Source organism: Elephas maximus, chromosome 7 (genome assembly GCF_024166365.1).
Source record: "Elephas maximus indicus isolate mEleMax1 chromosome 7, mEleMax1 primary haplotype, whole genome shotgun sequence".
NCBI lineage: Eukaryota > Metazoa > Chordata > Mammalia > Proboscidea > Elephantidae > Elephas > Elephas maximus.
The window spans coordinates 90188033-90203569 of NC_064825.1; the positions used below are offsets into that span (position 1 = coordinate 90188033).

Sequence of the window (15537 nt, forward strand, 5' to 3'; positions counted from 1 at the left end):
AACTTTGATTTTACATTCACAAGATTTGCTGATTTCTTCCTACTTTACAACATTCTCATACATTTATCCAGAACCTTCTGAAGAAAAATCTCACTTCACAGTGATGCCATCAAGTTATTTTCAGTGAAATAATGGTCCATCACAATTGAAACATTAATTTTCTTCCCCCTAGTTGCTGATGTTTGTTAACATTTCGATTTGTGAGATAAATATCAAATTTAAACATATAAGTGCAAACAATGTGGGATAGTACATTTAAATCGAGAATGAATACAAGAATGGAACCATCAAAAAATTACACCCTATGTTCTATTTTTTGAATTTAAATATCACACTTAAAAATGCAAATAATGTATGTTTAAAATGTTTATACTCACCTGGCAAATTTCCATTCACGTGCAACTCTGTTCAGGACTTGATGCAGTTTAAGCAGCTCTTTCAGATTTCTGACTGTGAGCGACTGTTCTCAACCGCTAAGCGTCTCTCACATCTTCCTCAGGCGCAGCTCACGTGACTGTGAGAGAGGTCAAGCGTGGCGCAGAGACAGCAGACTGACTGGTGTGTGGCGCGTCTTGCATTACAGCAGTCGTGACCCATAGCTGTGGCTGCACCGTCACCTGCTGAAGCAATGAACTGTGCCCTAACCAGCCACGTGCCAGAGAACCAGTTAGCACACATGGGCGTCAGAAGCGAATCAAACATCATGGTCCAACGGTCTTGCTTACAACTTAAAAATTATCATCGAACCGAAAATAGCAGAGCAAAAAAAATAACGGTTTTCGATTTCAGTTCGGGTTCGGAAAAACTTTTTTTCTTCGATTCGGGTTTTCGTTTCACTCGGGCAAAAATTTCAGTTTTGGTTTTTGGTTCTGTTCCGGTTCAAAGCCCTGGTGTTAAGTCTGTCTGCTTTTCATCTTTTAGTCAACCACTACGGAAAATCTGCATGAACAACATGTAAGTCAGAAAAAGGCTAATCACGTTAATAAAAACCTTTTTAAAAAGATGCTTGCCTATGGCTTTGTGTCATCTTAACTCAATTTTAGTACCTTTTAGTGAAACAGGAGTTGTGTGATGTGAATACTAACTGGCTCTAACCAGGCCCGTCACTAGCTATGCTTCATCTCTCTGGACCTGTTTATTCATCAATTAAATGAGAGGAGATTTGACTGTAAGTATCTCTGAGGTCCCATTTAGTTCTGAAGAATCTATGAAGGCTGCACTGAGATTTGGCAAACAGAATGCTTTAAAAAAAAAAAAAAAAAACCCCAAAAAACTATTTTGAAGACAATTTTCGGTCACGTAGATGGGCACAGTTCATTTAGTGGCATAACTGGAGGGATGCGTTATTTAGACTTGTTTAGAAATGTCCCTGGATACAGTCTGAGATCTGCATGCAGCTATGTACACGGCTCAAATCATAGAGCTTACCGAAATAGAGACTAATGAGACTTATCTAGTGCTTACTGAATGCCTGTGTGCTGATACTTTATATGCAATAGCTGATTAAATCTTCACAGCAACCTTAAGAAGTAGATACTGCTATCTTTATTTTACAGATGGGAAAACTGAGGCTTAAAGAGATAAACTATTTTCTAGCAGTTAGTGGAATATTGGTTAATACCCACTTGTTTTCAGTCAAAACGTAAGAGCTGGTAAAGACTTGTGTTGCTCAATAGAGTGTCCTGTGGTGATGGAACTGTCTGGTATCTGCTGTCCAGTGCTGCAGCTACTAGCCACATGTAACTCTTGAGTACTTGAAACATGGCTAGTAAGACTGAACAACCTGAATTTTTTTTTCATTAGCCATACATAACATTTTATTTTTTATTTTATTGTGCTTTAGGTGAAAGGGAAACCCTGGTGGTGTAGTGGTTAAGTGCTACGGCTGCTAACCCAAGGGTTGGCAGTTCAAATCCGCCAGGCACTCCTTGGAAACTCTATGGGCCAGTTCTACTCTGTCCTATAGGGTCACTATGAGTTGGAATCGACTTGATGGCACTGGGTTTGTTTTTTTTTTTTGGTTTAGGTGAAAGTTAGGAGCTTTGGTGGCTCAATTGTTAAGAGGGTGGCTGCTAACCCAAAGGTCAACAGTTCAAATCTACCAGCTGCTCTTTGGAAACACTATGGGGTGGTTCTGCTCTGTCCTATAGGGTTGCTATGAATCAGAATCGACTGGACAGCAACAGGTTTGGCTTTGGTTTAGATGAAAGTTTACAGCAATTAGTTTCTCATTCAAAAATCTATACACAAATGGTTTTGTGACATTAGTAGCAATCCCTGCAACGGGATAGCACTCTCCCCCTTTCTACTCTGGGTAGCAGCTGAATTTTGTATTTTATTTAAATGGAATTAAAATTTACGTAGCCACATGTAGCTAGCAGCTACCATACTGAACATCATAGTTCTAGACTACCTACCAATTTGCAGGAGAAACTAGTCCGAAAAAGACTTACTTATTCTGACATTTAACAGAATTTCTCGAAGATAACACACCCATATATATAATGAGCAGCATATTGCACTCACAAAAATGGGAGGGTGGGGTTTGCAAGGTTGACAAAAAAGTATGTAACATGTACCTTTTTTGTATAAAAATAAGGTAAGCAGTTTCCAACTGTAAATACTGAACTAATATAATTTATATAACCTAAAAAAAATTATTTTTTTTTATACAACTTATTTTTAATTTTTTGCTTTTAATTTTGCTGAAGATCATTCAAAAACGGCTGCAGCAGTATATTGACAAGGATCTGCCAGAAATTCAGGCCGGTTTCAGAAGAGGACGTGGAACCGGGATATCATTGCTGATGTCAGATGGATCCTGGCTGAAAGCAGAGAATACCAGAAGGATGTTTACCTGTGTTTTATTGATTACGCAAAGGCATTCAACTGTGTGGATCATAACAAGCTATGGAAAACATTGCAAAGAATGGGCATTCCAGAACACTTAATTGTGCTCATGAGGAATCTTTACATAGATGAAGAGGCAGTTGTTCAAACAGAACAAGGGGATACTGATTGGTTTAAAGTCAGGAAAGGTGTGCGTCAGGGTTATATTCTTTCACCATACCCATTCAATCTGTATGCTGAGCAAATAATATGAGAAGCTGGACTATATGAAGAACAACGGGGCATCAGGATTGGAGAAAGACTCATTAACAACCTGCGTTATGCAGATGACACAACCTTGCTTGCTGAAAGTGAAGAGGACTTGAAGCACTTACTAATGAAGATCAAAGGCCACAGCCTTGGGTATGGATTGTGCCTCAACATAAAGAAAACAAAAATCCTCACAACTGGACCAATGAGCAACATCATGATAAACAGAGAAAAGATTAAAGTTGTCAAGGATTTCATTTTACTTGGATTCACAATCAACAGCCATGGAAGCAGCAGTCAAGCAATCAAAAGATGCATTGCATTGGGTAAATCTGTTGCAAAGGACCTCTTTAAAGTGTTGAACAGCAAAGATGTCACCCTGAAGACTAAGGTGTGCCTGAACCAAGCCATGGTATTTTCAATTGCATCATATGCATGTGAAAGGTGGACAATGAATAAGGAAGACCAAAGAATTGATGCCTTTGAATTGTTGTGTTGGCGAAGAATATTGAAAATACCATGGACTGCCAAAAGAATGAACAAATCTGTCTTAGAAGAAGTACAGCCAGAATGTTCCTCAGAGGCAAGGATGGTGAGACTGCGTCTTACATACTTTGGACATGTTGTCAGAAGGGATCAGTCCCTGGACAAGGACATCATGCTTGGCAGAGTACAGGGTCAGTGGAAAAGAGGATGACCCTCAACAAGGTGGATCGACACAGTGGCTGCAACAATGAGCTCAAGCATAACAACGATTGTAAGGATGGCCCAGGACGTGGCAGCGTTTCGTTCTGTTGTGCATAGGCTTGCTATGAGTCGGAACCGACTCAGTGGCACCTAACAACAAGAACACCACACATCTTAAGAATCAGCTATCTCCGGGTTCTGACCCTGGGATACCTCTTAGACATTCAAATTTCCCTCGTCAGTGCTCCTACCCATACCTCTTTCCCTGCTTCTTACCTAGTTCCAGAAAGTTCAGTGGGATTGGGGGCAAATGGTAAGAGAATGGAGAGAAGGGAGGGAAAAGAGTTCTCAGAACAGTGTCTGGCACCTCAAATCTCTCCACCTCTACTCATCACTGTACCAAAGCGTCCCCTCCCTACCACCCATAAGTGGGCTGCCAAGTCCATTTTTTACCTTTCTCCACTGTGACTCATGCTTTGAGAGGCTGACCCACCTGGAATGCAAAAACATGCTCCCTTGCCCTTCAGCTTCCAGGTGGGTTTGGCCAGAAAGAAGCATGAGACACTGGAAAGAGTGAAGTTGGGACATTTGTTCCCTTGGCTCTCTTCCTGCCCTTTCTCTGTGGACTGGCCACATCTCTCCCCTGAAAGCCACAGCTTATCACACAGCTCTCCCCATGCAGCTGCTTCTCTATGGGTTCAGATAACTGTTCCCCATCTTGCCCCTTCAGGCTTACAGTTGAAGTACCGCATCATCCCTTGTTGATTTTCTTAAATTCTGCCCATACCTTTATAAATAGTCTCTTTATTAAACTCCCCTCAAATTACCCAATCTTAGCGTGCCATCTGCTTTCTGCTGTGACCCTGACTGACCCCACCTCTCAGTTCAACCTTATACCTCGTCTGAAAAAAGAATGAATAATGGCACCTGCCTCATAGATAACTGTGACAATTAAATAATACTTGTAAAGTTCTTAGAACAATGCCTGGCACCTCAAATGTCTGGATTTATTTCTAACTTCATCAGTAAAATTTCTCCCAGAACTCCTAAGTCTTACTCCAGTTTCTTACTGCCTGGCACCAATCTCATTTCCCCACTGGATATCTCCTACTCTCCTTCCCTGCTGCTAGAACGAACCTCTGCTTCTTACACCTCCAAGTCCTCAATCCTGCCAGTGACCATCACAAGTAATAGCTTAAAGTACTTACTGCCCAGACCTTTCGGGGAGAGAAGAGACCACACTCTTAAATCTACAGCAACTATGTTCTTGACCTTCTAAGTTAAAACTATTACCTGGTCTACAGGTTAAGCATGAGCTTGGGTCTAGGGGCTTCACTATGCTTGCTTGGGAAAATGATTTCCGTTTTAACAACTTTAAAAAAGAAAAAAAAAATTAAAATAGGGGTCTGGTTTTTATTTTACTTCTGAAACTCTTAAAAATTATATAATTTCTCTTAATGTATAACTGCATAATGCTTAAACTTAATAAATGTTCGCTGCAATTTGTAGAATCATTTAACATAATTGAGGAGCACTATTACGAGTTTCTTTTTTATTATTTTTTCTTCCACCTGTAATACCTTTTATTATTATTCTTTTAATTTTTAAAAAGATTAAAGTTCTAGGACAAAAAGTAAAATTTTATGCAGGCAAAGTGTACATTACACATAAATTCCTGCTATAATATATATATATTTTAATTGAAATTTCTTTAAAACAAAACAGGATACAGGAGTTGGTAACAAGATTATTTTTAGGCTGGTCTGACTACAAAAAAAAAAAAAAAAATTCTCTACAAAGAAAAAAATTCTGCTAAAATACAATGCAACAGAATCTTACCAGGCAGAAGTTGCCCTGAAGAAGAATGGACAATACGGTTTACTTCTATAGCATTTCCCCTTTAAAGGGTCCAAAGAGAGGTCATTATTTAACAGACTGAACTCTCAGTACTTAACAGGATCTCTAAATCCCAGTGCTTTCCAAATTCACTGTTAATATTTTACATACACACTTTATTTTTGATAAGTATTCTGAGTGATGACTAATGGAGGAGTCTTCAAAATATAAAACTTTTGAAACACGGGAAAGTAGAAATTTTTTTAAAGGTCTTATTCATCAAAGGCTTAGGAGTTAGCTGACTTGAAGTCAAATCTGCACTACACCATTTATCACTTGTACACCCTTGAGTCTCAGTTTACTCATCTATAAAGTGAGAACGTTGTGAGGAGAAAACGTGGCACAGTAGACATAAAGCACATAGCTCAACGTATGACAGTCAATGCTAGTTCCCTTCCCATTTTAAAGAGTGAAAATTCTTGAATTAATATCAATAATAAAACTATTTTGATTTTTCTTCTATCCGTCTTTACAGAATCTAGCCAGAATTAGCCACGCCCCATATAATTTGCTATTTCCTTTTTTAGGGATAAAAATATTTCAATTACACATCAAAGTACAGCTAAATGGAAAAGAGTTCTGCAGTTTCCCAATGCTTTAAAACCATCAATTTGCATAGCCAGTTGCAAACACAGCACAAGGTCTGTTATTATGGGTCTCCCCTTTTCCTTTTGTGTTTTCCAGTACTGAGGTATGACAGTAATTAGCTGGTTTAGGCTACGGGAATAACAATGAAGAGGCAGCTGTTGTCGATGATTTCATTCAAGCATTCGAACCCACCACAAAATTACAGTTTCAAGGGAAATAATCGCTTAGCAGCAGGCACCAACAGAGATATTTATGTGGTGAAAATGCGGTCGGCGAAACTATCAGATGATAAGAAAGTAAAAATCAGACTATATACTTCAACAAGAAGGGAAAGTTTAGTTCTTCCCTGAAAGTCGATACTGTTAGTTCTCTGCTATTGTTACTAAGGTTTTTGAAATATGTATCTAAAAACTATAATGAACTGCTTACACTAGATGTTCTCTAGAGTGAGGGAGACACATATTTAACTGCATTTTGGATAAATTAAAAAGCTGAAAGTCTAAAAAGTTTTGGAATCAACAGTTTATTTTTCCAATTTTTCAGTCTGGTTCCTTTAAGGGAATCAGACTCAACTGTCCCTGAGATACCTGCTCACAGACAAGGGCTCTGACCTCCTCTCCCACCTTTTCTTTCAACTTAAGTATAATACAGGCATTTACTACTCGGAGATTTTCCTGGTGTTAAAAGATAATTTTTTTTTAAAGGTAAAATTATGACTCTCATACAAATATAAAATGAATATGCATCAAGGATATTATTTAAGTCATCAACTGACAAAGGAACTGGTAAGATGCTTCAGCTGGTTCAAAGGATACTCAAAACACACAGGATACATAAGCAATCAGGAAGCGCTGGATTTATAAAAATAAAGCAAAACTGGACAATAACCACAAGGCAATAATGACCTGAATGGCCACTGAATACAATTTGCATTTTTATGGACAATAATCATTTGCGTTACTATCAGCATTTTACAACGCACAAAGTTGCAGAATAGCTCAAAGATAACCTGAGACACCCAGTAATCTTTTTTTACTACTATGACAAGTCTATCACAATTTGTCCTGACGCTGGCTTTAGGTCCTGGAGTGAGAAGTGCTTGGCATGTATAAGGAACAGAAAGAAAACCAGCAGGCGGGAGCAGAGTGATGAGGGAGTGCAAGAGCGGTAGAAAATGAGTTTGTAATAATATAATGAGCAGAGTCCAGATCACTGAGGGGCCTGAAAGCCAGGCTGATGAGAACGATTCTAATGGAAAGGGACTCGATTTATGGTCAGAGACAGGGAGAGGGAGAGAAATAACTTTAGAAGGTGAGAGGGCGTGGAGGTCTTGAACACAAGTAGGGGACTTGGGTTTCCTCCATTTTGCGAAGAAGGAGAAAACGCGTTCGCGTTCAGGCAGATCTGTAGGTCCTGAGGTAGGAAGGTGAGGAAGCTCCATGTCTAATGACATTTATTTTCTTAATTAACCATAACACGAAGTCATCAGCTGAGTGAGAGTGTGGGACAGGATATGAGAGGCTGGAAAAAAAAATAAATAAAAGTGTAAAACAGTTATCTCAGGGAGTAGGCAAGAGAATCCCTAGTAGTAGGGAAACACAGGAGGGCTGCTGGGCAGTGTTAAGTGCCAATTTGAGGATGAAATCATGACTATGAAGTGTGGCCAGTCACCACAGTTGCATAATTTTTTCCAGCAACGTCCAGCTGCTCAGTGCAGGCACAAAGAAGAGTAGGAGGGTTCATCCTGGGTTAGGGTTTTGCTAGGCCAACTATATTTGTAAGCAAGATCACCTATGCCCTTAAGTAAAAGCTGTTTCAACAGAATGGGTACAGAGGCCAGATTACAGTGGGTTAAGAATTAAACAAAACTTGGAAGCAGAGAAATCTGGCTCAATAAGAGCTGCTATGAAGAGGAGCTGGACAGGGCAATAGTTAGAGGGGGTAACCAGTTAGTAGTTTATTTTACACGTCAAGGAGTAAAACTAGGGAATTGCTGTCATTGTTAGTTGCCATCAAATCAGTTCTAACTCATGGTGACCTCATGTATAACAGAGGGAAACGTTGCCCAGTCCTGTGCCATCCTATTTTGAGGGCTTTCCAACTGAAGGGCTCATCTTCTAGCACTATAACTGACAATGGAAAGAAGGGCCAGTGCAAGGAAGGTGATCTACCTCCAAAAATGAGCCAATGAACAGCTTATGAATAACATTAGGGGATAGGAAGAGATTAATGATACAGGACAGTAAAGGTCTAACTACTGAGAAACCTGTGGTAATTCAATGGGGCTGCCTTGTTTTTGCGGGTCTCACGAGTTTCCTACCTTTGACAGGATTCAGTCTTGCCACTTTTGTATCGCTCATTTTAGTGGAAAATATTTGAGCTTTTCTTCTCTGACGAGTTTCTGCCTCACACAGGCTCCAGCTTTTGCAGGTTTTATTAGTAACAGGTCAGTATTTGAGGAGTCGGAAGGAGCTGGAACCAGGAGCACAGGGAATTATTTGCCTTAGACAGGAGGAAGGGTAAAACCAAAACCAAACCAGTTTCTGTCAAGTCGATTCTGGCTCATGGCAACCTCGTGTGTTGCAGAGTAGAACTGTGCTCCAAACTATGCTTGCTTTTTGAAAGCAAGTTGCCAGGCCTTTCTTCTGAGGCACCTCTGGATGGGCTCAAACTGCCAACCTTAGCACTGTTAGTAGTCAAGTGATTAACTGTGCCACCCAAGTATCCAAGAGAGAGTAAAGATGCAGGTAAATATGAACAGTATTGACAACAAGAATTAAAAAACTCAAACCCATTGCCATCAGTAGATTTTGGCTCCTAGTGACTCAATAGGACAGAGTAGAACTGTCACAAAGGGTTTCCAAGACTGTAGTCTTTACGGCAGCAGATTGTTACATCTTTCTCCTACAGAGCAGATGGTGAGTTTGAATTGCTAACCCTTCAGTAAGCAGCCAAGCACTTAACCGCTGTGCCAACAGGGCACCCTGATAACAAGAATAGCTAACAAGTTATTGAGTACTTATTTTGTGCCAGACTATTCTAAAGGCTTTATACGAATTACTTTACTAAATCCTTATAATAAACCTATTATGCTAAGAAAGATTAACTTGTCCAAAGCTACCTAGAGAGCAAGTAGCAGAACCAAAGTTTGAACCAGGCAGTCTGATTCTAGATCCTTAGTCCTTAACCTTTATACTATACTGTAGGTAGGAAGAGAAAAAAATTGAAATTGAGAAGTTCATACCTAAGAGCCACCATTTTGGAGTCAGGGTCATCTGGAAAACAGGCTTGGGGTCGAGGACTTGAGGTGAGATCGTGAGGTTTTATAATAGTCACTGAGGGGAATGGGAAGGAAGTCCCACAGGGGACTGCCATGTGGTGCTCAGGGGATAGCTGGGCTAGGACACTATAATAGTTGTAGAGACACCAATTCACACAGAGGAGTGATCTTTCCATCCCTTGGGAACAGTTCTTAGCAGCCTGGGTAGGTGACATTCAAGTAAAGGCAATTATCTGAAATACAGTGGGGAGAATCCTCTGATACAAGGTGTTGTTGTCGGGTGCTGTCGAGTCAATTCTAACTCATTGTGACCCTATATACAGAGTGGAACTGCCCCATAGGGTTTCCTAGGCTATAATCTTTATGGGAACAGATCACCAGGTCTTTTCTCCTATGGATCCACTGGTGGGTTTGAACCACCAACCTTTTGGCTGGCAGCTGAGCACTTAATGAGCCACAAGGGCTCCTTTGATACAAAGTACACAGAGGGAACTATAGGAGCAAAAAGGAGAAGCCTCTCACCCAAACTTGAGGTGTGGGGTAGAGAGGTGGAGGCTGGGGTAGGGAAAGATATGCCCATGGGAATGGGTTGCTAGAGCTGGGGGAGGTAAAAATTAACAGAACCAACGAGGTCAAGGAAAACAGAGGGCAGGGTATTAGATGGCCTTGTGTTGCAGCATTACAAAGAACAAATATTTATTCAGGGTTAGCATACACAGGACACTGTGATAAGTAAGGTAAAATTAAAAAATAGAAATAGTTCCTACCTGGTTCATTTCTCCAAGTAAGTGTAAGCACTTCCTAAAGGGCAGGGGGCATGCTCTTGGTGCCTACAATCAAGAGTTCTTGGTCAATAAGCATTGGTAGAATTAAGAATATCATATTAAGAAAAGCTCTGTATCAGAGGTTATAAACTGGTGTCCTGCAGACCAAATTGGGCTCACAGCAAGTGATGTGGTCCACAGAGTACTTAAAAAAGAATCAGAGCCAACATTTAAAAATTAGAATATTTCACACAAAATATGAGTTTCTAGCTTCCCTTAAAGGAGCAGAATTGAGACACTGGGTCCATGCTCCCATATAGCAAAGTAAAAAAAAAAAAAATCAGAGTTATGTAATGCAGAGGAGACCTGGTAGAGCAGTGGTTAAATGCTTGGCTGCTAAGAGAAACATGAGTGGTTTGAACCTACCAGCCACTCCGCAGGAAAAAGATGTGGCAGTCTGCTTCTGTAAAGCTTTACAGCCTTGGATAACCCTATGGGGCAGTTCTACCCTGTCCTATAGGGTCGCTGTGAATCAGAATCAACTCAATGGCAATGCGGTATATATACCTCTTAAGACAGGGGAAGTTATTGGTTCAGTGGTAGAGTTTTCCCCTTCCATGTGGGAGACTGGGGTTCAATTTCCAGCCAAGGCACCTCATGCACAGCCACCTCTTGTCTGTCAGTGCTGGCTTCCAGACTAAGACAGACTAGCAAGAAAGGCTTGGTGATCTATTTCCTGCCCTTAAAATAAAAATCTGTATTTCTAAGCTTGGCTTGTAAGGTCCTGTAGGTTCTGGTCCTAGCTTTCCCCTTTAGCCTCATCTCTTGCCAAGCCCTGCCCCTATTGTATATTCTAATAACGTTAATGAGAGAACGCACTATGCCCTTATCTCTAAAACTCTGTACATGCTATTTCTTCTATTCTTCTACCTAGAAAAGTATTACCACCATTTTACAGGGTTACTCTTCCTGATCTTTTAGACCTCACTTGATACCTTCGTTTCCTCGGGAAGCCCTCTTTAACCCATTCAAGGCTGTGCTCCTATGGTACCCTGAACACTGCCACCATAGTACAATGTGATACTGTCATTGCCTCTTTACTTACTTTATCTCCCCCTACACAGCACACTCTATGGAAGAATGAACGAGATCTAGCTTGCGCTCTATTAAATCCACAATGCCTGACACATAGTAGGCACTCATTAAATATTTGCTTAATTAACCACTTATAATTGAATTCTATTTTTCTTTAAGACTGAAGAGACTCTCTTGATTGCCCACAAACCCCCTAAAACTACATTGGAATTTTATGACTTCTTAAAACTTTTCTTATTGCTGTTTTTGTTTGTATTTAACAAGGTAACACAATTGTCTACAGGGGCTAACCTATTTAGGTGTACATGCAAATCTACTGTGAGTAGTGGGAGCTTTGGTAACCTGTCTAACATATGTCCAGTGCCACCAGATGTTCTCAATGAGAAGCCAGAAATCATCTGGATTTTGAAATGTTGACTCAATTTTTTTGTGAACACTCAGTGGAGCAAACAAAACATGCCAGTTGAATGAATTATCTGCGGGCCATGTTTGATCTGCAGACCACTAATCTGAGCATTCTAGTTTATTCTCAAGTCTCTTGATTAAGGTTTTCTTTGTTGCTCATTTAGATGACACTGCACCAAGATTTACTGGCAGCATTAACACAGCTTAGTGATGATCCTACCAATAGGTTGCCTTCGCTATCCTCGCTCTCAACACATACTTGCCTAGGAATTATCTTATGTTATACCTGTCCTGCATCCAAGATCTTTTCCCTCCCCATCCAAACATGCCTGTCCAGAATTCTATTCTCAAATGGTCCTCTCCGCTAATCTACTGAGTCACTTACTCAAATAGGATAATAGCTGATAACTGTTTACCAATAAAACCTCCTGAAGTTTATTATTTTTTAATTGAGACCTTCAGTCCTAAAAATAATGGGAGTTAATTCTAGGTAGGGGTATTACCTTGCCTCGTGAACAGGGCTTATCATATTGTGTTATAATCGTTTACTTATCTAGTTTTCCTCTAGACCCTAGGTCATTTGTCTTAATCACCACTGTACCCTGAGTGCCTGGGAATGTAGGCATTCCATAAAATTGTTGCTATGTATGAGCAAATGCCACCACCCATCTGTCTGTTTGACGTACTGTGGTGGCTTGCATGTTGCTGTGATGCTGCAAGAAGCTATGCCACCAGTATTTCAAATACCAGTAGGCTCACCCATGGTGGACAAGTTTCAAAAGAGCTTGCAGACTAGGCAGATTAAGAAGAAAGGTCTGGCAAATCTACTTCCAAAAAACTAGCCAATGAAAATCTATAGATCACCAAATACCAATGGCATTTTTTAATGAGATGGAGAAACAAATCACCAACTGCATATGGAAAGGAATGAGGCCCTAGATAAGTAAAGTATTACTGAAAAAGAACAAAGTGGAAGGCCTCCCACTACCTGATTTTAGAACATATTATATATATATATATATATATATATATATATATATATATATATATATATTTTTTTATACCGCCACAGTAGTCAAAACAGCCTGGTACAACAACAGATTCACAGACCAGTGGAACAGGATTGAGAATCCAGACATAAATCCATCCACATATGAGCAGCTGACATTTGACAAAGGCCCCAAATCAGTTACATGGGGAAAAGAGTCCCTTTAACAAATGGTGCTGGCATAACTAGATATCCATCCGCAAAAAAATGAAACAAGACCCATACCTCATACCATATGCAAAAACTAACTCACAATGGATCAAAAACCAAAATATAAAATCTAAAGTGATAAAGATCATGGAAGAAAAAATAGGGACAATGCTAGAAGCCCTAATACATGGCATAAACAGTATACAAAATATTACTAACAATGCACAAACACCAGTAGAGAAACTAGGTAACTGGGAGCTCCTAAAAATCACACACTTACGCTCATCCGAAGACTTCACCAAAAAAGTAAAAAGGTTACCTACAGAGTGGGAAAAAGTTTTTGGGTATGACAAATCCGATCACCATCTGATCTCTAAAATCTACATGATACTGCAAAAACTCAACATCAAAAGGACAAATAACCCAATTAAAAAATGGGCGAAGGATATGAACAGGCACTTCACTAAAGAAGACATTCAGGTACCTACCAGATACATGAGGAAATGCTCATGATTATTAGACATTAGAGAAATGGAAATCAAAACTACAATGAGATTCCATCTCACCCCAACAAGGCTGGCATTAATCCAAAAAACACAAAATAATAAATGTTGGAGAGGTTATGGAGAGACTGGAACACTTATACACTGCTGGTGGGAATGTAAAATGGTACAACCACTTTGGAAATCAATTTGGTGCTTCCTTAAAAAGCTAGAAATAGAAGTACCACACGATCCAGCAATCCCACTCCTTGGAATATATCCTAGAGAAACAAGAGCCCTCGCACGAACAGATATATGCACACCCATGTTCACTGCAGCACTGTTTACAATAGCAAAAAGATGGAAGCAACAAGGTGCCCATCAACAGATGAATGGGTGTATATATATATATATATGGTACATTCACGTAATAGAATACTATGCAACAATTAAGAACAACGATGAATCTGTGAAACATTTCATAACATGGAGGAATCTATGAGGCATTATGCTAAGTGAAATTAGTTGCAAAAGGACAAATATTGTATGAAACCACTATTGTAAGAACTCACGAAAAAGTTTAAACACAGAAGAAAACATTCTTTGATGGTTACGAGGGTGGGGAGGGAGGTAGAGAGGTATTCACTAATTAGATAGTAGACAAGAACTACTGAGATGAAGGGAAAGACCACATGCATTAGAGGAGAGTTCAGCACAACTGGACTAAACCAAAAGCAAGTAAGTTTCCTGAATGCTACCAAACCCTTTGAAGGCCAGAGTAGCAGGGACGTGGGTCTGGGGACCATGGTTTCATGGGATATCTAGGTCAACTGGCATAACAAAATGTATTAAGAAAACATTCTGCATTCCACTTTGGTGAGTGGTGTCTGGGGTCTTAAACACTAGCAAGCAGCCATCTAAGATGCATCAATTGGTCTCAACCTACCTGGAGCAAAGAAGAAAGAATACCAAAGACACGAGGTAAATATGAGCCCCAGGGACGGAAAGGGCCACATATCCAAAGACTACATCAGTCTGAGACCAGAAGAAAGAGAGAATGCCCAGTTACCACCCATGACTGCCCTGACAGAGAACAAAACAGAATCCCTGATGGAGCAGCAGAACAGTGGGATGCAGACCTCAAATTCTCGTAAAAAGACCAGACTTAACGGTCTGACCTAGACTAGAGGGACCCCAGAGGTCACGGTCCCTGGACCCTCTGTTAGCCCAAGACAGGAACCATTTCTGAAGCCAACTCCAGGCAGGGACTGGAGCGGACTACAAAACAAAAAATAATACTGGTGAGGAGTAAGCTTCTTGGCTCAAGTAGACACGAGACCATGTGGGCAGCTCCTGTCTGGAGGAGAGATGAGAAGGCAGAGGGGGACAGAAGCTGGCTGAATGGACACAGGGAATACAGGTTGGAGAGGAGGAGTGTGCTGTCTCATTATCGGGAGAGAAGCTAGGAGTACATAGTAAGGTGTGTTTAAGTTTTTGTATGAGAGACTGACTTGATTTGTAAACTTTCACTTAAAGCACGATAAATTTAAAAATTTTTAAAAAGAAAATCTATGGATCACATCAGAACACTGTCCAACTCACTTGCTTTGAACTCATCACCAGGAGGGAACAATCGCTAGAGGACAACATTTACCCTGAAGTAGAGGGCCATGGATACCTCTGTGAGATGGACTGGCACAATTGCTGCAACTATGCACTTGAACATGCCAGTTATCATGAGGATGATACAGGACTAGACATCGTCTTCTGTTGTACTTAAGGTTGCCATGTGTAACATAAAGAAATAATGTCCAGTTTGAATCATCCTTATGATCACTGGCATCTATGAGAGAGTAAAAAATATATAGTCTGTGAGTAGATTTTCCTTTGACTTCAGCTTAAGGAAGAATCGTTTTCATGATCATTCCATAATCTAAACTGAGGTAGGCAAACAGCATCTGCTCAAAGGAAAAGTGCTCGCTACTGAGGCTTAGCTCTGGTTCGGCAAACGTTTCCTGAGTGCCTGCTGTGTGCCAAACGTCG

The 15537-nt window shown here is 40.2% G+C and overlaps 1 protein-coding gene and 1 long non-coding RNA gene across 3 annotated transcripts in view; one reads left to right on the forward strand and one right to left on the reverse strand.

The window, feature by feature from the left end:
- Positions 1-3205, forward strand: part of LOC126078720 (uncharacterized) — a 111525-nt gene extending 108320 nt beyond the window's left edge. The window contains exon 3 of one of the 2 annotated variants that reach the window (XR_007518144.1): positions 2712-3205. This is a non-coding gene — a long non-coding RNA (uncharacterized LOC126078720). Of the gene's footprint in view, positions 1-499; positions 1159-2711 lie in introns of those variants that run through there. The other variant, XR_007518143.1, reaches the window with a different exon arrangement.
- The window catches only part of APIP (APAF1 interacting protein), a 45599-nt gene that overhangs the window by 29555 nt on the left and 507 nt on the right, over positions 1-15537 (reverse strand). The window lies entirely within an intron of this gene.